General features: G+C 40.8%; 1 long non-coding RNA gene across 1 annotated transcript in view; it reads right to left on the bottom strand.

Moving 5' to 3' along the window:
• Positions 1-5,275: 5,275 nt before the first annotated feature.
• Positions 5,276-11,165, bottom strand: part of LOC147583123 (uncharacterized) — a 49,882-nt gene continuing 43,992 nt past the window's right edge. The window contains exon 5 of the long non-coding RNA XR_015242849.1: positions 5,276-5,424. This is a non-coding gene — a long non-coding RNA (uncharacterized LOC147583123). The remainder of the gene's footprint in view (positions 5,425-11,165) is intronic.

Raw genomic sequence — 11,165 nt, 5'->3', positions numbered from 1 at the left:
GCTAAGGTACCAAAGTCATGTGCTTCTTGACAACACAATCTCAGTTTATCAGACAGAGGCTAGAAGCCAGTGCTGCAAGTATAAAGAACTGGCATTTGGCTGGTATGTTCTTTGTCTTCTCTCCACCTTGAGCCTCAGGTGTGCTGGTGGTTGACACCACAGGAACGGAAGGCAGGATCAGATTTCAATGGGACTACCAGCAGGCACCTTACAACCTAATCTGTTCTCCCAGGCACACCCAAGTTACGCTAATGGTTTTCTCAGGCTGGTGCTGCGCTGTGCTATCTTCTCTTTCAAATGCCTAGAGGAAGAGCCCAGAGCTTTCCAGGGAGACTGTGACATCCTCCCAGAAACATTATCCGTGGCCAGGCTGAGGTGTACTAAGGGTGAAGGAGCCGGCCATCTGCATTAACCAAGTCTAGCCAAGGAAATTGTTTCTGTCTGCTGGGGCTTGACAAATCAATTGATCTATCACGCTGTTCCCTGGGTTTCCTGAGAGGAAGGGCTCAGCTTTGCTGCACAAATACATCCAAGTATTGAGCTTGAGTAATAGACAGAAGGTTATCAGCAATCATATGAGAAAAGAGCCTTTCTCTAACATCACTTTTCAGCACTAAATTGCAGAGAAATCCATGCAGTTTAAAGGGATGAACCTGCTTCTTTACACTAAGCATCTCTCTTTAGTGATGCTGTCCCTGTCCTTCCTGGAAAGCTGCACAAGGGGCACTGCTAAAGGCTACTAGTCAATGCCCCACCTCCCTTCCAGACCCCTTTCTCCTGTGTCGCCTTTAGTGATGTTTGTGCAGTTTCTCAGCCTTCGCCACTGCCTCCATCAAGTTACCACCAAAACGTCCCAAAGCCACTTGAATTGACGGCTGCTGCAATCACAGGTGGGGCTGGCTGCGTAATTGGCAGGGCCTACTGCAAAATGAAAATCTGGGACCTCTTGTTCAAAATGCAGTAAAAAGTACCATTAAAGGTCCTAAAATACAAAGCTTGTTTTTTCCTCCACAGTTTGTCTCTTACTTTGTTATGGTATGTAAATTTTTTTGGTTCAGTACTAGTATAAGTAAAGAAAAATGAAAATTCTACATTTTAGTTTGAATTTACTATTTGTACTCATACTGTGCAATACCAATGTTTTTTTAAAAATGTTTATTTATTTATTTTTTGGAAGAGAGAGAGTGGGGGAGGTGCAGAGAGAGGAGAGAGAGACAGAATCCCAAGCAGGCTATGGCCGGCACAAAGCCTGATGCCGGGCTCAAACCCACAAACCATGGGATCATGGGATCCCATGGGATCATGACCTGAACCGAAACCAAGAGTGGGACGCTTAATCAACTGAGGCACCACTGTGCAATACGAACTTTAAATGCAAATGTAAGAGCATTTACCTCTTATGTGGAATCACCAAAACTGCACAATTTTTATTTCATATCTCATATATATACATGTATATATGTTTAATTTTTATAAAACACTGGAAATGCTGAACAAAGAACCCTCACTATTTTATTTCACTTTATATGTGCAAATCTACCAATATTCTCTATCTTTGGCTCCCAGATTTATGAGGAAGGAGTGAAAGAAAAGGTACTATGGGGTGCCATATCTTTTCCTTTTCCTTATATGTGCTCATTTTCAGTACATGGTTGGCTACTGCAGGGAAGTAAGAAGAGTAAGAAAGAATATGACAGGATTCCTTGGTCATTCAGGTTTCTTAGAATGTGATTGCCTTCTTTTTGTATTCAAAGCAACTTCTGGCTTGAACAGAGAGCAGAGGCTCTTGGGGCTGTCAGCACCCCCTCTCCCTCCACTGTAGACAGAACATGCTTTTTTGAACTTGCTTGGAGTCTTGCTTGACTCCATGAATGGTGGATCCTTCTGGATTCTCTGCTCATGCACATCTCAAAGGCTACATGCAAATGGTGCAGCAGAAGCAAGAACACATGCATACAGCACCTGTCACTTCTGATCATTCCCGTGTTCCATTGCCCCATTGGATTTCACATACAAAACACAAAGTCAAAAATAAAATTATCAAGAATTGAAGAATGAAAAAAAAAAAAAGAATTTTAGAGTGACCACAGCAGAACATTAAACCAAGGGTTCTTCTGAACGTGACCCTGTGTGGCTGCATAGGTCACCCATCTGTAAAACCAACCCTGATGGTGAAGCACACCCAGAGAGAGTCAAGCCATATTATAATGGCTGGTCCTGCTTAATTTCCCCACCAAAACATTGACGACAGTAGCCAAGGGAGAGCACCGACATTTGCATCTTACTTTACTTGCATGGATTTAAAAAAAATTCTTGGATCTTGATAGACAATAAAATATGAGGGCTAAAAATCCTGCACAGTTACGACAGTGTTAACTTAGATGTCATTATAATCAAGACTCCCTAAAGAGTATCCATGGGGTTCTCATATTAATTTCACCAAAGGACTGGTAAAAAGCCTTAGTTTGGTGTCACCAAGAGAATGTTCTGGTCTGTTCCAAAGTGTATTTTGGTGTCAAAAGGCCTACTCCATTCTCGTTCCATAGCAATCTTTGCTGTAATGTCTACAGGGGGCTTTATCCTCTGCTTCTTCTTATAAACATATGCATTGGTCTTGTTTAAGTGGTCTTGTTATCACAGAATGAACATATTTTTTCCACCTTTTTCAGGCATAGAAATAAAACATATTTGTGGTTAAAGATTAAAATGATACAGATAGTATGGAGAATTTAGAAATTTCCCATCAAATAATCTGTAAATATAGCGGCCATTAACATTTTTGTGAAGATCTTTCCTGACTTTTTCTATTCACACACACCTGTACTCCTAAATTCAGGCCACACACACACACACACACACACATTTTATTTGTTGTTTTTCCAAAATGGTAGGATTCTCTACATACCATCAGCAGCTTCTGTTTTTCATTTCAGTATTGTGATCATTTTCCCATAGATCTACAGATCTCCCTATTAATACACAACATTACAATGCATAATTGTAATATTGTTTCTTTATCCAATTATATTGATTGATGTTTAGGTTGGGTTTTTTTTTTTTTTTGTTATTTTGTTTTGTTTTTATGTCTACAAAGTGAAATAAGCACATTTAAGGGATATAAAAAGAAGGAATAAATTCTCTTCTTGCTTATCTCAATAGAGATCGATGATGATGTCTGAATTATCCTTCCAGTCACCACATGATCAGATGACAAACATTCCAGCCACCTGCCCCGTGCACTCCTGGAGCCCATTCCTGGCCTTGCCTGCTTGGGCTCCTTCTCCTGCGCAGACCCTGTAGCAAACTCCAATCGGGTCCCTCCTCCAGCCTACTTCTTTTTCATCCTGCAGCCAGAGTGGTCCTTCTAAAAATAGTTTTGCTGGTCTCATCTCTACTTAAAAACCTCTTCAAGGGCACAAGGTGGAGGGGTCATGCACAGAAGCTTTTGGTGTCTTTCTTTCATCAGATCCTAGTCCAACCTCTTTCTGCTCACTTTATTGTTGATGTGAGTGGACTTGTCTTATAACCTTCATGTCTCATTTTATAAATCATTGGAAGGTGAAGTTCAGATCATTTTGCTTCCCTCGTCTTTTCTTTTGACACATTGGCTCATCCTCCAGGTTTCAGCACTTGAAACGTGCTCTAGCTATGAAAACTAGTTTGAATGGGAATATTAAGTGGAATTAATTATTGGCCAGAAGTTAGGTTTTTGAAATTTTAGAAACATTTTCTACTTTTTCGCCACCCGAGACTCAAATTATCGTTGTTACTGGAAATGGCTCTGATTGATTTAGCCGAAAGTAAACAGAAAGAAAGAGTTACAGCAGGAGGAAGGTAGCTCAGTGAGTTGAAGAAAAGGCTGACCAACTTGAGTTTGGAAAGTAGGAGAGCTCAAGCATGGTCAGTTTTGGACAGTGCCATTGCAATGTCTTCTTTGGAATTGAGATTCCCTGAAGAGAGAGAGAATTGGTCTACTGGGGGTGGGAAACCTATTGGCTTGGGGTATCTTGAGTCAGGGTATTAATTTCTCTGGCTCCCTCCTTACTAGGCTGCAGGTTAGCAGTGGCTGTAATCCTTACTGGAGGCTACAGCTCTCAGTCCCCATAACTATTCCCTCTTCTTGAGTTCCAGGGGTTGCTCCCTGATGTTGCTAACCCTGTGTGGCTTCTCTATCCCTTATTGATTTCTGTTAAATCTACCCACACTTTTGTAAAATATCCCTTTATTACATTCTCCAATTACCCTAATTTGGATGTACTACTTGTTCTCTGCCAGAATCTTGACTTACATAGTAATTAGTACTGGGAGAAGTGGGCCCAGGACACAGCCTCTGAAAAAAAAACAAGATTCCAAGATTGGGTTGTTCAAAGTTGAGGAGTGCATAGATAACCTCCTCGATGGGAGCAGAGGGAAAGGGATAAGCCACTAGTAATCATTGGCAAGCACAAGTGTCTTCTCTTACCCAATTTTCATCTGGTTATTTTTCCCATTTTCAGAAAAGTGATATACTCAATTGGCAGAATACTCACATTAGCTCTCTATTATGTGGAATGAAGATTGTATAATAGGAGGAGCCAAGTGGAAGCCCCAAAATAATAAGCTCAATGCAATGTGGCATTCTTTGGAGGAACTGCAAAGATTAGTGCCACCATCAGAGACTTGGGAGATGCAGGGGTGATTATTCCTACCACATCCCCATTTAACTAGTCTTGCTTGGCAGATCCAAGAGCCAGATGGGTCTTAGAGAATAATGGTAGATTGTTCCAGACTTAATAAGGTGGTTATGGCAATCATAGCTGAGGTTTTGGATATATCTTTATTAGGAAAAAAATCAATAACCACTCCTGGCACCTGGTTTTTCAGCTATTGATGTGTAAATGCTCTCAGTAAATAGGTAGGAAAGGTGGCTGTCAGTCACTCTCCTTTTTTTGGCAACATTGGTGCTTATTCAATGAGCCCATGTAGAAAGTGGAAATAGAGGCAAAGATGGAGGCTTATTATGGATTTCTTATCCCCGAAGCTTATTTGGCCAAGGCCACTGTTGATTGCCCAGCTTTTCAGCAGCCATGGTCTTTAATAAAGCACAGAGTAGACAGTGATTTGTCCTCACAGGCATAAATGTGTATCTCAGATACACTTTGGCTTTATTTTATCAGAATTCTTCTGCTGGCATTCCTATTTGTGGACCTACAGATGCCTTATCCATTGACATGGTATCTCACAAAGGCACTTATTTGGTGGCAAAGGATGTGTGGCAAAGGACTCTTACCTTTAGCATTTATGACTCTCCTGTCACCCAGAAGCAGATGACTTGATATTAATGGAATGGCCTGATGAAGAAAATCTTTCACAAGCAGGTGTCTTAAACCAGTGGTCAATAGCTGGTGGTATGTTCTCTGTAGCCAGAATGCAAAGGCCTGGGAACTAAGAGAAATGAGAGTGGCTGCAGTATTGTTTGATGTTATCCCCAGAACCTTAAGAGCTGTACTCTGAGGAGAAATGTTCCATCAGAAAACAGCATCACAGCTCAACTAAATTGGGAGCTGAGGCTATTCCAAGGCCATTTTTGAGCTCTTCATGTCACTGAACTAACAAAGAAGGTGGGAAGTGGTCCCTTTACTGGCTGGGGTAATTGATATAGTGAACTTGTCAGACCAACTTCTGAAAATACTGAAATAAATTCACAACCAACTGAAATAAATGTTCAAACAAACTACCACAAAAGGAAGTGGATAAATGTAAAATATTTGTCAAGGACTTCTTCAAAGAAGCAGAAAGTAAAGTCCCAAGAGTAGGGAAATAATTACCTTATTCCCCCTCTTCCAAGGGAAATATCTGCCAAGATGTTCTGCCATCCTGGCACATATGCCTTTCGATTTTGCAAGGCTTCCATGGCCATCTTTGTAATTTATTCTTCATATTCTACATAATCTTTATTCACAGCCACATCAGGATTTGATGATTGGCCCATAAAGTAAATACTGAGCCAAAAATTTACAGGCTTTAGCCAATACTAAAATAATTGCCAAAAAATTCTTGTTTGGGAAGAAGGCAATTTTTTTCTTATTGGCATCAGTGTTCTACTGCTTTCTATTGCAGGATGCCTTAAGCACCATGATTTTGCAAAAACACTGCACTGACTTGACATCAGAGGGAATGACCACTAAATCCCCTGGACTATTGGCTAGTGGTCTGCCAAATATGGTGTGGTTCAGATTTGGATTCAAGGTCATAGATCAGGAGTGATAAAGCAGTAGCAGTGAGACAGTAGTATGGTCTGGAAGCTGGGTCGTTGTCCATGACTGGAGACAGACAGCTTGGCAAGGGAAAGATCTTGCCATCCTTTGTCTGAGGGTATACAGTGGTATTCGGAGAATCTGCAAAGCTACATTAGGAGCCACGGGCAAAGAACAGTTGTGATTATACCAGCTAGATAAGACTCATGGCTATAATGGTTTCAATAGTCACCCAAAGGCTACTGCCAGCTTTTAAGATGAAGCTACCTGCTCAAGTCTGCCATGCCTGGCCAGATTCTACAAATGTAAATGGTCTTTGATGATTATGCCCTCACTGTCCATATCTTCTGACAGAGGCAGTATTATCAGTTGTTTGGAACTTGGGTTGAGCATATAAATCCTAACTCTGACATCTACTGGCTGTGGGTCCCAAGACCTATTACATAACATTTCCCCAATTCTCAGATTTCTCATAAAAAAAATGGGAATCATATTTCACAGAACTAGAACAAATAATACTAAAATGTGTAAGAACAAAAAGGGAATCATAATATTGACTTCATAAGGATATTGGAAGCATTAGATAAGATCATGTTTGTAAAGCACCTTAAATAGTGTATAGTACATATCAAGTCTCGATAAATGATAATTTCATTTATCAGCATTATCATAACCATGAAGGCAGTTTCTCTAGAGTCCAGAGGGGAGGAAGATTCAAACAGCCTTGGAGCTGGTCTCCTCTTTGATGCATCTTTCATGAACTGGGTTGGGCAAGAGTTGCACTAATAAAGACTCTGAGATGGTGAAAATGAGAGGAATATATTTGAGTCATTGGTATGACCAATGTATAGTATAGTAAAGACCATGATGATTGAAGGCCACCTGCATGAAAGAAGGAAGAGATATACCATGGCAAGAATACTCTTAGGAAAATGACTAAGGTTAGAGGAATAAGACAACCAGAATAGGAAATGTACTGGGAAGAAAGCCTCAATGGTATTTCTAACACCAAAGAAGAAGCAACCTAAAGAGTGAGGTGTCATTCAAAATGAGGACTAAGAATGCCATTGAATTTGGCAGGAAGGAGGTCTCAGTCTCATTAAATGAGCAGTTTCCATGAAATGGCACATATATTGGTCAGAGTTCAATTAGAGAGGAAAATCCAGTAGGATACATACGTTGATTGTAAATATTATGGATTATAATATTTATTATAATTTGTATACATTATAAATATTAATATAAAATGTGTTAGTTATTGGTTAATTAATAAAAATATTAATGATAAATATAATATGCTAGGGTGCCAGTGTGGCTCAGTCGGTTAAGCGTCTGACTCTTGATTTCAGCTCAGGTCATGATCTCAAGATAGTGAGCTTGAGTTCCACATCAGGCTCTGTGCTGACAGAGGAGATCTTGCTTGGGATTCTCTCTCCCTCCTTCTCTGCTCCTTCCCTGCTCTCTCTCTTTCTGTCTCTCTGTTTCTCTCAAAAATAACTAAACATTTAAAAATGCATACATAATATGTTAATTCTTCTTAATATATTATGGTATTTATTACAAGAAGTTGAGTTACATAATTGTGGGGACTAAGTTAGCTACCCCAAAGTCCATAGGATAGGAAGTTGAGAACAAAAGACCATGTCAGGCTAGAAACCCACGGGTCCAAGCTGAAACTTACTGTCCACAGGCAGGCAGGTAGGAAGGAGGATCTAATGGGAAAGGGGAACCACTGAGAAGCTAGCTGCTGTCTGTGGTCTCTAGCTCAGGAAAGGCCTAAGCTCTCTTTTAAGAGGCTTTTAATTGATTAAGTAAGGTCCATCCACAATCATCTCCCTTTTGTTGAATTTCAAGTCAACTGATAAGACCGTTTACAGTTTACATCTATAAAATCCCTTCACAGTAGCATTGGTATTAGATTGGTAGTAGATTAGTATTTCGTTTAACTGGGAGAACATGACAAAATAGCTGCTTCTGTCCTTCTGTCCTCAAATTCACAGAAGGGAGTATCCCTTGTAGCCTGCCCTAACTAGAGATACTAGAAAGGTAATTTTCTGGTAGTTCAGAACAAGAAAGAGAAGCAGAACAAGAAAGACATATGTGCAAGGGATGATCTCAATGGAGAGCAAATGAATGAAACTGCAGTTGGAGAGGGTAAGTAGCAACAAGACCTCATTGTTGTCTAGAGAAGGATTCAGTGCTGGGAGAGGCAATTCACCGTGGGCCCTCAGCCTCCCTACACATTCTTGCTGGGTATGCCCAAAATGCAAGGCCCAGCCTCCTCCATACGTAGGATATTTCTCAGAGTTGTGTTTGCAGAAGGCAATCTTGAGGGATGATGGTAACATCTTCCCCCAAACAAAGAACAGTCTTGCCTTCACTTGCTATAAAAGCAATAAATCCCTAGTTTTAGTGTTCCCCTCCTGTAATGTAACCTATGCCATGTGTGGGCACTCGCCATGGGCTTTCTCTGTCTCCTTCATGGGCCTTGGTGGTGGGGATTGGGAACCAACCGACATAAACCAACATAAAGCTCTGACTACTGCTTTTGCCATGAATCATAAAGGTCTTTGTCTCTTTGGCCACGAGTCTTATGTCTTCTGCCAGCATCCACAAAATAGTAACAGGCTAGTTAATTCGTGTGTAAGCAGGCTAAAATCTCAGACCCTTCATGATTCTTGACACCCAGATGAAGAGAAACACACTTCTAGTAACTACTAAAAGCACTAGACTTTAAATCTAGCAGAAAACCATTCCCAACAAAATTTTTAAAATTTAAAATTTTATTTAAAATATTGGTTTATTGGTCTTTATAATCTGGAAAAAAAACTAAGCATATCCTCACCTAAGCTCCAGAGTCTAGCTCAACTGTATTTTATGGACAGTGGAATAGTCTAGCGATTCAGTTGTAGAATCTTAAGATCTTGGCTTGACTGTAAGCACTGAGCCTTGTTTTCCCCAAGTCTAAACTGGGGACACTAATACCTGACACTTGCAGCGTTACTTCATGGGTTATGTGAGAGCATGCGTGGTATACAAGTGAGATACTGTGGACATCTCACAAGTGTTGGTTCTCTTTTCTTCTCTTTCTTCTGACTCCTATCCCACACACGGCCTTAGAATTGTTTTCTAGTTTTTGCATAGATTTTGCCTATGTTTTTACTCAAACCACTGACATTCAGTATTGTCTGACCTTGAGATACCTTATAGAAGATCCAACCATTAACTGGTTTCCATATTTCTCTCTCAAGAGTTCAGTGACTTACAGCCTAGCTTCTCCTTTTCAGTCTATGTTTCAATCCACAGTCTTTTTTATGGTGCTGCTCTCTATGTAATAAGTGCCATTTTCAAGCACTTAACATTTACAAAGAGTGTTCAGAGCATCATGTTATATATGGCAACAATAGGATAGTCATCCACTCTATAGACCATTAAGTGGAAATGTTACGCTGTCATCCAAGGTTGCACCTTACTTTTTCCAAGGTCGTTGGTAAATGGCAGAGCTGGAATATAAACCTTGCTGTTCTGACTCTGAGTCTCATGCTCTTCCCCGCCTTATCGCCTGCTAGATCACTCTGTTTTCTTCCTGTGTCTGTTTGGCCCACCTCTGGATTGGTTTTTCTGAGGTCTCTTTTCGACAGTGTTTTTGCAATAACCCTGTGTATTAGTCAGGGCTCTTTCAATTTCAAGTGACAGAAATCCCACTTAAAAAAGATTTATTGGCTCATGTACAGAGAAGGATGGGGAATAAGTGGTGTTAGGCACTGCTGGGTCTGAGGGCTCAGAGATGTCATTAGGGTTGTTTTGTTTTTTGTTTTTGTTTTTTTTTCTCCTCTCCACTTCTCAGTCCTGCCTCTTTCTGGTTTTGGCCCCATTCACTTCCTGCAGATATGTTTCCTTTTTGTGGTGGCAAACATGGCGGGCAACAACTCCTACATAGCTTTCCACTGCTTCTTATTCTAGGGGAAAGAAAGTCATGTTCTTAATCTGTCTGTATGAAATTGGCTCCATTTGGATCATGGACCTATCCATGGGGCCAATCACTGGCCAGGGTGAAGGCGTATCATGATCAGCCAAGCTGGTGTCACACATCTATTCCTTCACCCAGGAATTGGCGTTCTATGTCTGGCAGTTAGTTCATGAGGGTCGCGTCATTAGAATAGGGCAGCATGACTCAGGGGTAAGCGTCAGGGAAGGGGATACCTGAGAGCAAAGGAAAACAAAACACAATAGAAGCAAACTGCACCCCTCCACACCAGATGGCCACCAAACCTTACAGTCTAGATTGTCACCGAGAATTCAAATTTCAAATATTATAAAAACTGATATATGTTTTCCCTGAATTTTTTACTTGAGATTTTATTCTTTGCAGCAAAGACTATCCACTAAATTTCATGTGATTTAATTTAATACCTGTGAAAACCTTTTCATAAAACTAAATTAGAATTCGGGAGAAAACGTGCTTGTCAGACCACACATCCTGATTTGGAGCTCATAAAACGTGATTCTGCTCAGTAAGGACAGCAGAGTTGATGGGCTTGTTGGGGGGGGGGGGTGGGAGTGGAGGTGGGGGTGGGGGGGGGGTGGGGGGGTGTCTGTCAGTTCCTCCACCTGCCCACCTACGGGACTCCATTTCTTGGCGGGGAAGGCAGCCTGCTCGAGCGCTCATTGAATATATATTTAATGGTGCGACATTTACACGATGCCAAGGAGGCTTTGAAATGACTAAATTTAAAATAGATCTTAATACCTAAAGCAAGAGAGAGAGAGCAGAAGGAAATGAAGCACATTCTGTGAGTTAAGAAGACACATTACAAGAGAGCTAAAACCAAATATGCCTGCAGATTTCCAAAATAGACATTTATTGTGTTGTTTCCCATGTTTTTGTCTCTGTCTCTTCCTTCCCCTCTACCCTAGAGGTATTGGGCA

This window comes from Puma concolor, chromosome A2 (genome assembly GCF_028749965.1).
Source record: "Puma concolor isolate L17-30 chromosome A2, mPumCon1.1.hap2, whole genome shotgun sequence".
NCBI classification, from domain to species: domain Eukaryota; kingdom Metazoa; phylum Chordata; class Mammalia; order Carnivora; family Felidae; genus Puma; species Puma concolor.
Note: the sequence above shows the minus strand (reverse complement) of the source record. Positions and strands in the feature narration are given on the sequence as shown.